The 17,612-nt window shown below is 39.9% G+C and overlaps 1 long non-coding RNA gene across 1 annotated transcript in view; it reads left to right on the top strand.

Moving 5' to 3' along the window:
- Positions 1–16,573, top strand: part of LOC120400832 — a 28,840-nt gene extending 12,267 nt beyond the window's left edge. The window contains exons 2-3 of the long non-coding RNA XR_005596102.1: positions 2,626–2,717; positions 16,558–16,573. This is a non-coding gene — a long non-coding RNA (uncharacterized LOC120400832). The remainder of the gene's footprint in view (positions 1–2,625; positions 2,718–16,557) is intronic.
- The last annotated feature ends 1,039 nt before the right edge of the window (positions 16,574–17,612 follow it).

Below are 17,612 nucleotides of genomic sequence, written 5' to 3'. Positions count from 1 at the left end.
TCCCTTCTATAGAAGGCACAAAACACAACTTTGCAGTTGGGCCCCATGACAATTTTCAAAGCTTTCAGAAAATGGTAAATTTTCTAGAAGATCAAATTTTGCCTTTTTGACCGGTGAGTAAAGGTTATGTGTTAGGAGGTATCACATAACAGCCGGAGCATCAGAGTTTAAGTTGAGTTTATTTTGGAACAATAACCTGGGTCGACAAAGGATCCAGATTGGCAGTCCTTACTCAGCCAAAAATTCCATTGACCCCAGTGAGAGTTCTGCCTGAATATGTAATGTGACATCAGGCCTGCAGTCATTAGAGACATTATGTATATGATAGAATCATTATAGCTCACAATTATATAAAATAGAAGTAATTCTGTACATTGATGGCAAGACCTTTTTTTGACTGGTGAGACGACAAAATAAAAACACTGTAAAGAGGACCAACTAATAGTAAATGATAATGAGATGTATGATTTCCCTTAATATAATCTGGGACCCATCAAGGAGAAGAAATTGCCCAATAATTCTGTGGATGTGGCATGAGATGGTTACACATTATGTGAAAGGTAACTACAAAGAGTGTAATGCAATCTCCTTTGGTTTATAGCTAGGACTGAAGTGAGACCTAAGGACACTGCATTTCAGCAGAACAAATTTTGGAAGTATGTGGGAAATGATGGGTGAAATTGAATGAGTTTGAGTGATGGAGAGAAATTTAAAGCGTTCAAAGATAAATTTTTGTATGTCCACAGATTATGCATGCCATCTAGCAATAAATATAGTGAGGGTATTTTTTTAAAGCAAATGTAGATGAACAGAGAAGTGAAAAAAATAACCAACAGTAAGAAAGGTGCATTTAGTATGTAAAGGAAGGTACAGGAAGCAGTTAAAGTACAGACTATTTACTGACAAACTGGTTCAGAATAAATAATCGGCATGGAAAACACTGAACCAAACATGAAGCCTCTGAATGTTTGATTTAGCTAAGGTAAGTGCTCCACTTCTGATGCAGACCATTTCCAATGCAAAATCCATTACAATAGGCCTGAGAGACCTTCAAATTCCATTTCATTTTGAGGTTTCATTGGATTAAGATGTACCTATTGCTTTCTAGAAGGCCTTTCTATGGAAGGCCACGCTGGAAAGAAGTGACTTTTTCTGCAAAGACTCCAACTCATGATGATACACCACAATTGCTTTTGTAGGAAGTTTGCAAAGGTAAAGAAGCTTTTCTTAGATCCTGGTAGAGGATCCCACCCTAAGGGTATATCTACACAGGGATTAAAAACACCTCAGATGGCCTGGGTCTGGTTGAACAGAAATCACTACAGATCTGATGAATTCACCGTTTGAAAATAGTTTGCAGTGCTGCCCAATGCGATAACTTGCCCTGAGCATTTCATCATTTCAGGAAAGAAAGTCCTTCAGGTTCTGTTGTTGAACTATTTCACTTCTGGTTTTATCCAATAACTTTTTACAGAGAAAATTGTTGCCATAATTTGTCTCTATTTCTGAGTTTTATAATGATGCTGTACAGGGTACAATTTCATCTGATGAAGTACTGTCTTACATACTGCACAAATCATGATGGTTTTGGATGAATTTGGTTCCAACAAAACAAAATACTTTTCTTTTTACTCACTATTAAATACCCACTTTTCATAACATAAGTCATGAAAAGGCTGCGCTTTGCAGAAGATGGTACTGAGAAGCCTGAGTTATGTGTGTCACTCATGTTGGATGCTGGCTTGCCTGGGGCTTGGGTCACTTCTCTGGAGGATCCTACCCTACTATGGACAAAAACAATACTGGCTACCAGAGACCTCTGGCACCATCTCTCAGCATGCTTGGCATCAGGGCTGGGGACAGAGTAGACTACAAACTCCTGTGGAAGCAATTTGGGAGCCTTCTGCATGGGCTAATCTGGACAAGCAGTTTACTGGGCCAACGATGAGCCAGGGCTGCTCTGCCCCCTCAGTGGGATGGGAGAACCTGACCTAGAGACACAGTCTAGTTTTTTTGAGCTTTGAATTTCAGAGTTGAGAGAGAAGCAGAAGAGCTCAAGGACTCTCTGATTAACTCCCTGCATTCATAGCACTGAAGCACTCATCTCTGGACTCATTCTCAGTCTATCACCTGCTGGGGATGGTGCCAGCATGTGAGTTCAGGATTGGGAAGAGTTTCTGGGGGTTCTGAGGAGTTTTGAGTTTTGGGAGGTGTGGAATCTGTTGCTGTGTTTGCACTTGTTATTTAACACTAATAAATAACACTTGTTTGCTCAGAGTAGCACTTTGTCCTCCTCTTGGGTGGGCTATTAGAGATTGATGAGCCTGCTACAGCCCTGGTTAACAGAGACATGTCTTTTAGCTCAGGCAATAGAGGCTTATGCATTTAGCTCAAGAGATCCCAGGTTTGATCCCCATTGCTAACACCCCTGTGTGGGTTGGCGTTATGGTTCCCTACCCCAGAACCTATTTTCCTGCTCCCAGTAAAGTCCCATTTTGTTAATATTATGATTTTGGGGTGTAGGATTTCTTTTCTCTGGGTTTTTTATTGATGTATTTTATTGGTTCTTGTGTACTGGGTTTTGTAGACCTTGTTATCAATAGTAGAATTATTCATTTTCCCAAGGGACAGCAATCCTTGTGTCCTGGGCAAAGTGAGGCGCCAGCTTTGGTGGAGCCACCAGTTATCACAAAAAAAGAACCCAGAATCCAACCCCTGTGAGTAGAGGCATTTGCTGCATTTTCTTTACATCCACAACACAGTCATTTTAGTTTTTCTGGCTGTATAGCTAAAATTGTGTTGCTTGTGTTGTGGGGACAAAATGTACTAAAAGAAAAACCAAACCTAAACCACTTTTTTGTTCAATCTCTTTTGCTGGAACTTACATCTAAACAAGAACAAAATAATTGAGATAGTGCATAAAAGATTGAATGTAGTACAGAGATACAGGAGAGAAAGCAGGCTACAAAAGTAGAGATCTCAATAAAACTTACCACTAGTTTTTTAACATGAAATATATTCATCAGGATATTTCAAAGAGCTCATTATAACATATTGTGTATTACTTCATAAGTATAACCAAAGTAGAGTACTGTAGTAATAGGAAAATAGATTAGTCTAGGCATGGTGTAAATTTCTTTGAACATACAGTAGAATAGAAGCAATGATATTAGACTGAAAGCTTGTTGAACAGTAGATTGGAAATGTCTTTTTATGTGTGAGGGTTTTTTCATACTGTAGGTAGAAATTAAAGGTGAAATTCTTGGTTTAGAGCTGGCTTGTAGAGTTCTTTCATGCATTTCAGTGAGTGAATGGCAAAATCTTAACAGGTTACAAGTTACAACCCTCAAGAACTCAAGTGAATGAGCCCTCCAAAAAATCACGAGACTTTAAAAATAAAAAGAAAATACAGTGGGTTCTTTTTCTTTGTCATCAGGATTTTGAACCTTGGTGTATAGATGCATCATATTGCCAAACTTTTCTCCTCAACTATGAGGCCTAGAAACTTCATTTTTTTTAAATGATAGCAGACATTCTCACAATCATTTGATTCCAGGTTTCAAGGAAAACACCTAAAATCACAAGACTCATGATAAAACCATGAGAGTTAGCATGTGACAGGGTGTACCAGGCAGCTGATGCCCTTTGCTGGAGGCCTCACTGTCTTGGCACATCCTGCTCAAATAAATGTCCTTTTGAGAGAAAATGTTGAGTTTAGACCTAGAAGAACTGCCTAGAGATGCCATTCAGTTTCAGTAGGGCCCTTCATTTTTGGTTTTTATTTTATTTTATTAATTTTTCCTGGGGAATTTATTGGTGTTTATTACTACAACAACAAAAACATGTGCAAATTGGTGAAAAAACTATAAATAATTTTCTGGGTAAATATCAGGGTTTATTTTGGTGGACGAAAGGGCAAGGAAAAAGGTATTCAGTAGATTAATGCTTTGATGAACGGACTTCAATGTTATTTGCTGCAGAACTACAGAACTCAAAACATAATGCCACCTCTGAATTCAAGAACACAACATCTCTCATCCCTAAATAAAACTTTGTTTGAATAAACAGTTCACCGTTGTAGACTAGAATTATTAGCCTATAAATGTTTACATTTAATAATTGGGCCACACCATTTGCAGCGCATACACTCAACTTCATCCTTTTTTTCCTGATTTTGTTTTTATTTTGTTTTAAGTATCAGTTGCAGTTGGAACCAATGAGAATCGTTCCTCTAGAGGCTAGAAGGGCCAAGACCAGGTCAGAGCCAAGCAGGGCCCAGCAGGCAAGATGAAAAGGGCAGGCTGCTTCTTCCAGGACCTAAGGAAGTTAGAGTATGGGAGGAGTGATCTCTCCCGTCTTAACCCAAAAGCCTGGCCAGGGCCTAACTCTGACCACACCTTTGTGGTTGAGCCAACAAATGCTGGTTTTATGCTATAGAAGTTAAAGTCTTTTGCCCATCTTGAGTTAATATTAATTTATGACTGTAAACGTCAAGCAAGCTCATTTCAAGAGATTCTGCTGGCTGAGGCAAACCGGTGACTCAGCAACACTTTTTGTCTCAGGGAAGCAAAATAAGGTTCTGATCCTGCCAACATTTGTTTGAATGGGGTGACAAGCATAACTGATACTTTAATTCAAATATGTGTGCACATTTGTAGGACTGGCATGGCTTTGAATGTTTATCTGCTCTTTTTGCAGGCCTTCTCCTACTTTCCCAGTACTAACAGGTCTCGCAGAAGTGGCCCATTTGCCCTCTCCATTGTCAGGTCTCTCCCTCCCAATTAAGGCTTTTCATGGAGGATCCAGGTTTTCTTTTCTTTCTCTCTCCCACCACTCCATTCTACTCTACAAAGTATAGCTCACCTGCTGACTCCAAAACAGCAGGACTGAATTATCCCTCTGTCTCCTGGTTCTAACATGTAATGACAATCCATGGTTTCCTTATTACTTGTGCTGTGGAGTGCCTGCAAAACTGTAACATCATTGGTCAAACAATCTTTTCTCGTCTCATGAAACCAGAAAGGTTTGGTTGGAAGGATGAACAAAGGGTCAGGTCTGCCCCTATTTTATTTAAGCTTGTGTACATATCATTAATGTCAGGTTTCCAACAGTGAAAAATATGTTCATACAGACTTTAGAATGAGTTGCTAAACAGAGATAGAAGCACACTAGATTTTATAATAATTGTCAAGAGTGGTTTAAAGGAACATTTAGTAATAATGTGCCAGATTCTGGTCTGTCTCAGGCCAATGTGAATCTGGAGCAACTCCTTTGACTTCAGTGTGTCATTTCAAACATACAATGGTGAAACTCGAAGTCTGATCCAAGCCCCACTGAAGTAAATATAAGCAGTCTCAGGCCTTGAAAGCAGAATCTGGCCCAACTTGTTTTGGAATAACCTCCATTCTAGCAACTGTAAACCAAGAGGATTTAGGCTCTTAGATAGATGGATGTAGGCCCTGATCTTATAAACTCTTATTTGTGTGTGTTAACTTTGTACATGTAAGTAGTTATTTGCAGGATCAGAACCTTACTATTACTTTGCATAAGTTAGGTGTATCAATGGCTCTGGAAATAATAACAATATAGACACTGCATCAGGGAAAATATATCAATAGCACTAAAACAGTAGTGCCATGTGATTTTGAGGTAGCTTCAGCTATGCTTTCTCCATCATTTTCCTGCCATGTCTAAACTCTTGTGAGGATTGCAAGAAACATTTTTGGACAAATTTTCATACATCTGACACTCCATGAGAAGACAAATTAACATATTTATGGCATAGTCACAGGATTCTGGTGTTATGGAGGATTTAAGGGTGCAGTCAAGTATTTGTATAACTGGTTGTCACTTAAATGATAAGAGGATTTAGGATCTGAAAATGAGCAGAAATTGCCTCTAGGGATCCTCAGCAGTACAGATGCCCTTAGACAGAGAGTCATTCTTTTTCACAAAAGGATCTTTTGTAGATTATAAATTTTAGGTTCAACCCTATATTAATTACTGAATCAATTATTACATGAGTTGCCCAAACTCTCTTGTTGTTATTGTAGCCTTGAACAATCCACTAGTCTTCAGAATACATGCTGAAAAAAATATAAACATAGAACAGCCAAAATGCCAAGTCTAAGCACCTGGCTCCCAAACTTTGGTCTGTGAACCAACACAGTCTCATAAGAAGTTGCTGCTGGTTTGTGAAAAGATGACCAGTCACATAGTGCTAGCTTTCCTTCTTGCTTCCATCTGCTAAATTCCATTAAAAGAAACTCACCAAATACATTAAACACATTCTTTCTATATAAGCAATTGCTGCAGTTGTCACAGAGATGATATTTGGTTGCCAAGGAGAGGGTAGGTGGTCTACCTCCTTGTGAATAGGAGATAAAGTGGTCCACATCATGAATAGGGTTGAGAACCCTGGACTAAGGAAGAGGGAAGAACCTGTCTCTCTGAAGTTAGGGAGTGAGAAAGTTAAGACCATCTTTAATATAAAGGACCTGACCCTGCTCTTACTTAGGACTCAATCTTCCTCTCACTGAAATCAATGTATGGTTATAAGTTGTTTAAGGCATAACCACCACTGTGATTGAATCAAGTCTGCCTCAATATGGTTTGTTAATATTTTCTTTCATGTGTCAAATTTGTGTTTGGAGTCTGAAGCCATTCTGAGTTAATGCTGTTTAAAATAATATGCCATGATTTCCTGAATGTTTGCTAGTATCCACCAATGATGATAGGTATCTAATAGAGAAGAATAGAACAGTGAATTTAAAGGAAGGATTTTGCATTTGCTTCTGTTAACATTATTAATTATAATCAGGGAAACTGACTGAACTGTATGCAATATAATTTGATTGAGACTGCTGGATCTGTGACATATGCACTAACAGTAAATCATCAGCATACAGACAGACTTTGAAGTGGGAAACTTCTTAGCTGCTATGTCTGGGTTCATCCTGATGACTAAAGATTCAGTCCAAAATTTTCAAAAGTGGGTGCCTAATGTATGCTTCTCAGTATAATTTTAGCCATCTAAATAGAATTGACCTCATTTGCAGAAGTGCTTGGCAACTCTAGCCTCAGTAGCGGTGGCTGCTGCTACTTGTCAATTTGAAAAACAGGTCAGTTCTGTCTAGGTGACTACACTTATTTCTAGGTGCTACTTTTCCTTTTGAGCAGTGACAATCACTTTACTTTCCAAACTAGAATAAAGATTCCTCCAACCCCCCCCATACACATTCAAATTGTACCAATTATAGTCCTAACATCACTCTTGATTCTGCCATCTGTATGCACTGAGTGGTACTTTACCTTTCAAATAGTCCCATTAACTTCAAAGGGATCATTAATAGGATCGAACTGGTTAAAAGACAGGGAACAAAGGATAGGAATTAATGGTAAATTCTCAGAATGGAGAGGGGTAACTAGTGGTGTTCCTCAAGGGTCAGTCCTAGGACCAATCCTATTCAACTTATTCATAAATGATCTGGAGAAAGGGGTAAAAAGTGGGGTGGCAAAGATTGCAGATGATACTAAACTGCTAAAGATAGTTAAGACCAAAGCAGACTGTGAAGAACTTCAAAAAGATCTCACAAAACTATGTGATTGGGCAACAAAATGGCAAATGAAATTTAAAGTGGATAAATGTAAAGTAATGCACATTGGAAAAAAAAACCCCAACTATACATACAATATGATGGGGGCTAATTTAGCTACAACAAATCAGGAAAAAAATCTTGAAGTCATCATGGATAGTTCTCTGAAGACATCCACGCAGTGCGCAGAGGTGGTCAAAAAAGCAAAGATGATGTTAGGAATCATTAAAAAGGGGATAGAGAATAAGAAGGAGAATATATTATTGCCCTTATATAAATGGATGGTACGCCCACATCTTGAATACTGCGTACAGATGTAGTCTCCTCATCTCAAAAAAGATATACTGGCACTAGAAAAGGTTCAGAGAAGGGCAACTAAAATGATTAGGGGTTTGGAATGGGTCCCATATGAGGAGAGATTAAAGAGGCTAGGACTCTTCAGCTTGGAAAAGAAGAGACTAAGGGGGGATATGATAGCGGTATATAAAATCATGAGTGATGTGGAGAAAGTAGATAAGGAAAAGTTATTTACTTATTCCCATAATACAAGAACTAGGGGTCACCAAATGAAATTAATAGGCAGCAGGTTTAAAACAAATAAAAGGAAGTTATTCTTCTCACAGCGCACAGTCAACTTGTGGAACTCCTTACCTGAGGAGGTTGTGAAGCGTTTAAAAGAGAACTGGATAAATTCATGGAGGTTAAGTCCATTAATGGCTATTAGCCAGGATGGGTAAAGAATAGTGTTCCTAGACTCTGTTTGTCAGAGGGTGGAGATGGATGGCAGGAGAGAGATGACTTGATTATTACCTGTTAGGTTCATTCCCTCTGGGGCACCTAGCATTGGCCACTGTCGGTAGACAGGATACTGGGCTAGATGGACCTTTGGTCTGACCCAGTATGGCCGTTCTTACGTTCTTATCATCCCACAGTAAGAGTCTACCCACAAATAGAAAGATTCTCATATGCTAAGATAAGATGCTCAGACTCAGATACTAACTTAGCAAATAGTAAGCAAGAAGAATAAGATACCACTCAGTAAGAGGTTGGATAGTGCCCCCAAAGTTGAATATATTATCTCATTTGCCCAATAACAGCGATCCAATGTATCTGGTATCTGGTATACCTGGTATCACCCTACAAACCACTGAGATTCAGATAGAAGTGCAGACTTCCCTAGGAGTGTTTGAAACGCCTATCCTTCTAAACAGGCTTGGCAGAATTCAATGTTTATCTCTTTAGAGTTTTGATGGAGATATCAACATGCATTTTAATCAATTTAATTTTTCACAGGTATGGAAAATTATGATGGACCAGATAAATGAGAGTAGACATTTAGATATAAAAAAATTAAGCTTTATAGCTGTTAATATATAAATGATCAACATTATATGTCAGAATATACAAAATAAATATCCTTAAATCAAATTCTGATAACTTCTTAGGCAGTATTTTCTTACTTTGGCTATCTGTGTTAGGATATAAATATTCAGGCCTGTCTGCAAAGGCCTATACTTTAAGCATTTAGGTGTATTCTTATCACTTAGCTAGTTATAGAGGTATAAAAGAAAGAATCAAAAATCACTGTCTGTGTAGTGGCCTTCTCTTACTGTGACAGTCTGAAGCCTGGTTCTTTAGCAGCCATAAACTGGGAAATGTATGGTCACGTCCTCACATTCCAAACTAGGCATATTAAAATAAGGCAATCTGGGGCTGTTAGGAAGGTGATTCGATCTATCACCTCCAGAAAAAGGAAAGAGCCTAGAAATTTAGTTTGATAGTTTTCTGTCTGGTAAGAACTCACTTATCAATAGACACAGCTGGAGAACCCTTATGTCTGTATAGATGTAGTTGTGAAATCCTCACTTCTGTATTGATTTGTATGTTTATTTGCATGGTCTCTGTTTGGTTCTGTGATTGTTTCTGACTGCTGTATAATTAATTTTGCTAGGTGTAAACTAATTAAGGTGGTGGGATATAATTGGTTAGCTAATCATGTTACAATATGTTAGGATTGGTTAGGTAAATTTTAATAGAATGATTGGTTAAGGTATAGCTAAAAGTATTACTGTATAAATTAGGGGCAAACAGAAAGTAAGTTGGGATTAGAAAATAAGGAGAAGGAACTTGAATTTAAGCTTGCTGGAAGTTCACCCCAATAAACATCAAATTGTTTGCACCTTTGGACTTCGGGTATTGTTGCTCTCTGTTCATGCGAGAAGGACCAGGGAAGGGTGAGAGTGAAGGAATAAGCTCTCTAACAATCTGTACATTTCAGTTATTGATGGAAATATTTTTTTCATTAGTGTGTGTGAGTGTCTATGGTAAAATTGACATTTAGTGATAAAAATCTAATCTTTCTAAGCCCACTTATAAAACCATTGTGTTGTATGTCTTAAGCCCCTGTCGCCATTATATCTACCGGTAAGTACTAATTATTCTGCTGAAAAGCCACCTGGGCCTAGATCAGTGTTTCTTAAACTGGGGTTGCCGCTTGTGTAGGGAAAGCCCCTGGTGGGCCATGCCAGTTTGTTTACCTGCCCCATCCACAGGTCCGGCCAATCGCAGCTCCCACTGGACGCGGTTCACTGCTCCGGGCCAATGGGGGGCTGCTGGAAGCAGCGCGGACTGAGAGACATACTGGCCGCCACTTCCAGCAGTTCCCATTGGCCTGCAGCGGCAAACCACGGCCAGTGGGAGCCACGATTGGCCAGACCTGCAGACAGGGCAGTAAACAAACCAGCCTGGCCTGCCAGGGGCTTTCCCTACACAAACGGGGACCTCAGTTTGAGAAACCCTGTCCTAGATCCTTACTTGCCTTTTAGTTTTAATGGTTCATTGACTGATTAATTGACTAACTTCAGTTAGTGATTGACTAATTTCAAAGCAAGAATTCCTCACTGAAAATAGAGCTCAGCATTATGAAGTTTTTATTCAGTTTGGCAACAGAGGGGAAAAAATAGCCTAACAAGCCAGATTTATGATGAAGTGAGACAGTATACAATTTCCAATAATGTTGAGTAAACAGGTCAGCACTTTCAGAATTGTTTGTGATCAAACACTTGTTTTAGTAATATAATACTTTCATCTGAATCCTACTGGATTTAGCTATATATAGCTAGCCAAAAATGGCCCTGCTTTATTTGATTCTGAGTAATGTTTTGCCGGGCTGCTTTCTGAATAATTCAAAACCCATTCTTCAGGATATGAGTATAGTATTGATATTTGAAACTTAAACACTTAACAAAAATTAACTGCCAAAATGAAGAGCCCACTTTTCAAAGGTTAATCATTATGATCCTGATTCAGAAAAAGATTTAAGCATGTGCTTAACTTTAAAGACATACTTAAATCCCATTGAAGTTAATGTGACTTGCACAGACTTGGAGTTCAACACATGCTGAGCCTAAATGCTTTGCTGAGTAGGGATGAATTTAAACACCTGCTTAAAATTAAGCTTCTCCTTAAGTGCTTTGTTGATAGTGTACTTCTAGTAGTGGAAATGAGGGTGCAGGGAGGAGGGGGAATGAGTACCAGGACTTGCCATCTTGTGAAGCAGAAAGTTGTTGAGTGGGCCTGTCTTCCTGCCCGACATTCCACAGTGCTTTTCCTCAAAATTGCTGAGCTTCTCCCATGGCTATTTCTCTAAATGAGGCTCAGGGACTGTTGATAGAATAGTTGTCTTTATATTACAGTATGTTGGTACTGGGGGCAAAGGGCAAGAATCTTTTATTTCTCTCAATCATTTATAAGTTACCATCAATTTAACCTTGTTATTTCAGCAGATCAAGAGCTAGAGTGAGCCATTTGCCAGAGATTTAAACTGTGAATGTGTCCTTGTAGATTTGATATAAAAAATGCAGACTTCAGTTTGCTTACAGCAGGATTTTGATAAAGTAGGAGTCACCAGAAGATATGCATCTTATTATGCCAGTTCTGCTCTGGGTCTATAAATTGGAAGGCAGGAGGTAGTTCCAATGAAGAACAGAATAAAAGACACGTTTGTTCCATGGGGAAAAAAAAGTAGCTTGGAGATATACAATGCTGCTCAGTTTTGAGAGTGATTATCTGCAAAACAGCTCTGTCATGGCCAGTAAACTCAGTATCAAGCACTGATAAATGGGAGCAGGCAGCAGAATGAAATTTTAAGACAAATAAGCATGAGCTATGCAGACAATACCCAGGCAGATGAATGGGCATGTCTTTGTAATTAAAAAGTCATCCAGCACTCTAGTGTGTCTGAGGATTAGTGACAACTGTAGCAAACAGCTGCCACGAAGCCTAGTGAACAAATAAGCCCCATTGAAAGACTCATGAGCAGTGCAAAGTTAACAAAAACTCAAAAAAACAACAAAACTATCCACCCAGCTTTTGTTCTTAAAACCTTCACTTTTAAAAAACAGTCACATTTTGTGTATGTGAGATGAAATCTGGCTCTCTGAGCATTGGGCACCCAGCTTCCCTGTGACAAGCTCTGCTAAGAAGAATGAACCACCTCAGATCCATCAGTAGAGGGTAAATTGGGTTGTAGCAGGGTGGCAGTTATTTAGTTAAGGAACACTGGGAGCTTATAAAAGATTATGAGGAAGCAGGTAGGAGCCTAGAAAAGGGGGAAGAAGCTCATGGGGGAAGAAGAGGCATAGCTACTTCCAGTGGTGTCTCCCTAGCAAGCAGCACTTCCTAAAGAGAGGAAATCCCCCCACTGAGAGCTCCAGAGAAGAGACTGCAAAGCTCTTTAGTCAGGGAAGGCCTGAGATACCCTGAGTGAGCTGGGGAAAGAGTGCAGCACTCCAGGCAGGGAAAAAGCCTGGGGACCTACAGCAGAAGGAGACGGTTTGTTTACATATCACATTTGGCAGTTGATTAAATAAACTAGCCCCCTGAAGGGCCACTGCTCACTGTCTAAAAGCCATATTAAACTTATTGAAAACCACTAGAGGCAGATGTAACTGGGATGAGTAACTCAGGTGTGAGTTTCAGAGTAGCAGCCACGTTAGTTTGGATCTGCAAAAAGAACAGGAGTACTTGTAGCACCTTAGAGACTAACAAATTTATTTGAGCATAAGCTTTCGTGGGCTACAGCCCACTTCATCGGATGCATCGAGGGGGAGGGATTGTCAACTCCAAGAATTTGGAAATTATAAGACAGACACGCACACATTCATTAGATCAGCCCCAAATTTAAAAATATTTTAAGCAATTTTTGCCTTCTAGCTTTTGAAAGAAGAAAGACTATGGGAATATATAGAGAAGGGTATAGAGAACACAGTGCAGGGAAAGAAAGAGAAAGGAAATGGAGAGGGAGAAAATGATGATGAAACAGTCATTGAAAATAATGCAGAAAATGAACGATAAACCATGATCTACTGTAGAACCTTACACAGTAAAGTTGTATCTCTTTTAAATGCAGGGAATGTGGCTTTGGGGTTGAAAAGCATGGCATCACATATTTTTTTCTACCTTTTCTAGTAAACTGAGTCCTCCAGCTAGTAGTTGCCGAATACATCTTTCAAACCCTGCTTTCAGACATTATAAAGACAACAGAAGAGATAATGGCTATAGACACTAGAAATAATCCCACTCCTGAAGGTTCTGGAACATCAGTAAAAGCACAGTGATACAGACATGCTGTTGCTGCAGTGCAGGGTTGCCTTGTAATATTGGCCCAAACAATCTCTCTCTCAATTCCAGGGTAGGATCATAGGCTAAGAATTGTGCAGAGGATGGAAGGAGGGACTGAGAATAGAAGCTGAGGTACTTGGTTCACAAAGAAAGATTGTAGTAAAATCTTTCATTCCGCAATAACATGGGCTTTAAAATGTGATTTGCTTTTGCCTCTGTGGAAAACATCAAATCAGACTTCAGTGTTGCCTTGTATGTTGCCAGTATTGGTGTTTAGTCCCAGAAAAATACCACAAAAGGCCAGTGAAAGCAGGCAGAGCTTCTACATGTGTAGTTGGTGGTTAAATGCCTGTGGTGTGCTTGACGAGCCACAAAAACAGCAGGACCTCCCACAGGCACGTATACAAAAAGGTCTTCAGCCAAGGGCTATGCTATAGTATTTATTCCTTATTATGTTAGCTTCCAGAGGCCCAATTCAGGGTTGCAGCCCTGTTGTGCTAAGTGCTGTACAACCACTGAGGCAGACACAATCTTGGACAGCTTAGTCTAAGAGAAATGAGATATGAAGCCTAGGGAGGCAAAGAGCAGAATATTTTTATATACAATTTTTGAATGTATACATTTTTTAAAAAATGATCAGTGTGTTTTATACTGCACCATCACTTTAGTATCTAAATGCCTGGTTCTACAGAGGAAGAAGACACCCTTAACTCAGTTCTGCTCTGAGCTGTCTCTCTCTTCCAGGATATCCTTCCTTGTTGACTTTTCAGCTGCCTAATATTTAAGTCCATCTCTATTCAGGCCAGAACTTAAGCATCTTCTTAAGTGCTATTCTAAATAGTGATGATTTCCTGAATAGGGGCCAGAGTGTACTGTGGAGAATTGATTGATTTCCTAAAGCAGGCCCAAGTTTTATTTCAATCAGGAAAAGTAGTTGACTCTAGTCAGAGTAAAAGAGTTTAACTCCTTACCGGACAACCTCTAGACAAGAACCGGTCACCATACTACTAAACAACACCAAGAGTCTGCTATCCTTTCTGCTTATGCTGAACATGCAATTAAGATACATTTTATAGAGAGAATGAGCACAGGAAATAAACAAACAAAAAAACTAAAAGCAAATGTGGCACTACACTTACTTTCTTAATTTCTGTTAAATCCCTCTGTCACCAAATTGTAGACTACAACATAAAAACAAGAGACATTTGGGGTCTAGGGAAAGCTCACCCATCCTGAACCGCAAAGCTCTGTTGATTAAGATCTGCTAACGTATTTGTTACCCTATAGCAGAGTTTCTCAAACAGGGGGTCGTCGCTTCTGTAGGGAAAGCCCCTGGTGGGCCGGGCCGCTTCCAGCAGCTCCCATTGGCCCGGAGCAGCAATCCGCGGCCAGTGGGAGCCGCGATCAGCTGGACCTGCAGATGGGGCAGCTAAACACACCGGCCCGGCCCAGCCCACCAGCGGCTTTCCCTACAGAAGCAGCGACCCCTGTTTGAGAAACCCAGCCTTATACTATTTTGTTGGTGTTCAAGATATCAGGAAGAGCATTGCACACAATATTGCAGAAAGGATCAATGTTTTTTTCATCTACTTCCTTCTGCTTTAGTTTAGCATTTTGTTCCCCTAATTTTTAAAAGCACTCTTTAGCTGGCCAATCTTTGCTGCCATTGCAGTGACTGATAAAACTGAGTTCAGTACTGAATGTTTTTGGACATCCAACCCTAGTTTTAGACCATCAGTGTCATCCCTCCAGCAACTACTGGCAACTCAGTCCCACCCTGTCTAGAAAGTAGGTTTTTTACTGTTTATGGTCCTCTTGCTTTCTTGGCAAAACAGCTGTTTGACTTTTGGCTGAGAAGAGGCTTTTCCTAATTATTGGCCCAGCCATTGTCTTTTTACCTTTTTTACCCAAAGAAGGCTTATCTCTGACTGTACGGGGAAACTTTGGCAAACCAGTAAAGTGCCTAAAACCACTATGGGTTATTGTTAAAAAGTAACCTAGTCAGCAGGCTGTAAAGTGGCCATGCAGCTTGACCAAGGCAGGAGGGGATGGGGGATTAGGGTGCCACAGAAAGGGCAGCTTGACCCCGCGTCCTTCCTGATAAGAATTGTGTTGAAGTTGCTGATATTCCCCAGGAATGTCTATTGGGGTCTCAAGGCTGCAGACTCTGGAATAACCCACATCTATTTAATCAATAATCAGAAGGAGCCTCTTGCTTGCCCATTGGAATTGTTTACTTGTGTTTGCTTGACAAGTTTTCTTTAAGGGACATGTCATTGTATTACTAATGTATAAATAAGGGGGAAAAGCTTGAGATAGGAGGGACTCTTCAGGACTGGTCTCTCCTTCTGGATGCATCTTGTGTTCCCCACCAGCAGATGGGCTGCTGCTGTGCCACTCGAGAGCCACACTCAGCTTCGGTAATTATCAAGGGTTGGGGGTGTTTTACTAACCTGTTGCAGACATGTGTAAGTGCTTGAGACTAAGTAAAGTTTAGCTTTAAGTGAAAGCACTCTTGTGTTGTCCTGTTTGTGCCAGCCATCTATCGGTCGGATGGCCGTGTCTCCCCTGATTTATTTCCTGACACCAACTCGCACAGAGTAAAAGTTACCAAGAGTTTTGGGTTGAAAGAACCCTGGGTACATGACTACTATTTCATTTTCTGCTTCCTCTCCTTAACAACTTCTTTTGAGTTAACTCGATTCAGTCAGACACAAATATCAGGCAGGTAAAATGAGGTGCCTATAACAGCAACAAAGAATCCTGTGGCACCTTATAGACTAACAGACGTTCTGCAGCATGAGAATTTCGTGGTGGAATACCACTTCTTTCATGCAGAAAGAAGTGAAGAAGAGTGGGTATTCACTCACTGCAATGCTATCTGCATTACTCTATTTCTGTACAAGGGTGCCACAGGATTCTTTGTTGCTGTACCGTGCCTATAACAGTTATTTAAAAAAAACCAAACTGATATTTCCCTTGTTTGCCACAGTTTGCTATTTGCAGTCCCCAGGAATCTCCCCTAAAGCTAATAAACCTTGCATAGCTCTTTGATAGTAGATTAATATAACTGGAGTACACTCTTTCTGGGTAACTAAAGTTTTGCTCTCCTTTCCCCCCTTGCAGCAAATCTGACTGTGATCAAAAGACTGCTATAATTACTCATTATTGATGGACCTATTGATACACTAGTTGTAGCAAAACCCCAGGCAACTTATCAGCATGTATTGTAATGTGCATTCCACCACTGTATAGTTTTCCTTTTTTTATGTAAATTAAATCAGCCAGACGTTTCCAATCTGTCTCAATTATAGCTTATGTTTTAATATTTGTATTTCAGCAAACTCACCCAGAAGACCGAATCAGGCGTCAGGGGTCAACTAAATTAGGTATTGGATGGTGGATGTTATATTATTATATCCACCTCTGAAGTTCTTTTCAATAAGTGCCCAGAAAGACAGAGAAATGAGTGCTTTGTTAATTTGGAAAGTGCCTCAAGTGGGAAAACTTATTTAGTTTTTTTCTGTTTTGACTGATGAATATTCCAGATATATATGAAACAGGGAATGCTCTTACCTGGAGTTTTGCTGAACCCAAAGCTCTCGGTAACTTTACTCTTTGTGAGGTGGTGGCAGGAAATAAAGTCAACAGGGACACAGCCATCGGCCAATAGATAGTTGATGCAAACATGCAAACAAAAGTGCTTTCACTCAAAGCTTCTACTTTATTTAGTCTCCAGCATTTACACACGCCCGCAACGGGTTAGTAGAGCACCCCAAAATACCCCCAGATTCACATTTATGCAGGGTCTTGAGGAGATCTCGAGTGGATAACTGTAGATGTCCAGTGGCCAGTTTTCTGTCTGCACGGGAACTTGAGAGGTGTCCAAGCTCAGATTTCTTCCTCTTTTATACCCAATTTGTTCGTATTACATAGCTTGTCCATAAAAACAAAACAAAACAAAACAAAAAACAACTCTGCTGAGCAGAAGCTAAGTTAAGTGTGGAGTATTCCAGCCTACAGTGTAGAATTTTCCATCAGTTAACCAGCTGAATAGCAATAGTTTACTGTTGCCAGACTTTCTATCTTGCAAAACTGCATGCTTTGGAAAAAGCTCAAGTCAGGAGAGCACGGGGTCATGTTTACTCCTTATGGTCACTCACTTCTCCCCTCCCCTCCTGGCCTGCTAGTTGTGCTAAGGTTTCAGAAAGACCTTCTTTTAGTTGCTTTCAGCAATAAGCATAACAATTGGTATTCCAGCTGAGGGCAAAGTTAACAACATTTCCTTCTTACAAAGCCACTGGAATCAGCATGACCTGTCAAAATGGGAGGTTGCAAGGAGGAAAACTTTTAAGCTCTTCCACTGTACTCTGTACATAAAAAGAGTTGCCTTCC

The sequence above is a fragment of the Mauremys reevesii genome, linkage group 3 (genome assembly GCF_016161935.1).
Source record: "Mauremys reevesii isolate NIE-2019 linkage group 3, ASM1616193v1, whole genome shotgun sequence".
Taxonomy (NCBI): Eukaryota; Metazoa; Chordata; order Testudines; family Geoemydidae; genus Mauremys; species Mauremys reevesii.
Note: the sequence above shows the minus strand (reverse complement) of the source record. Positions and strands in the feature narration are given on the sequence as shown.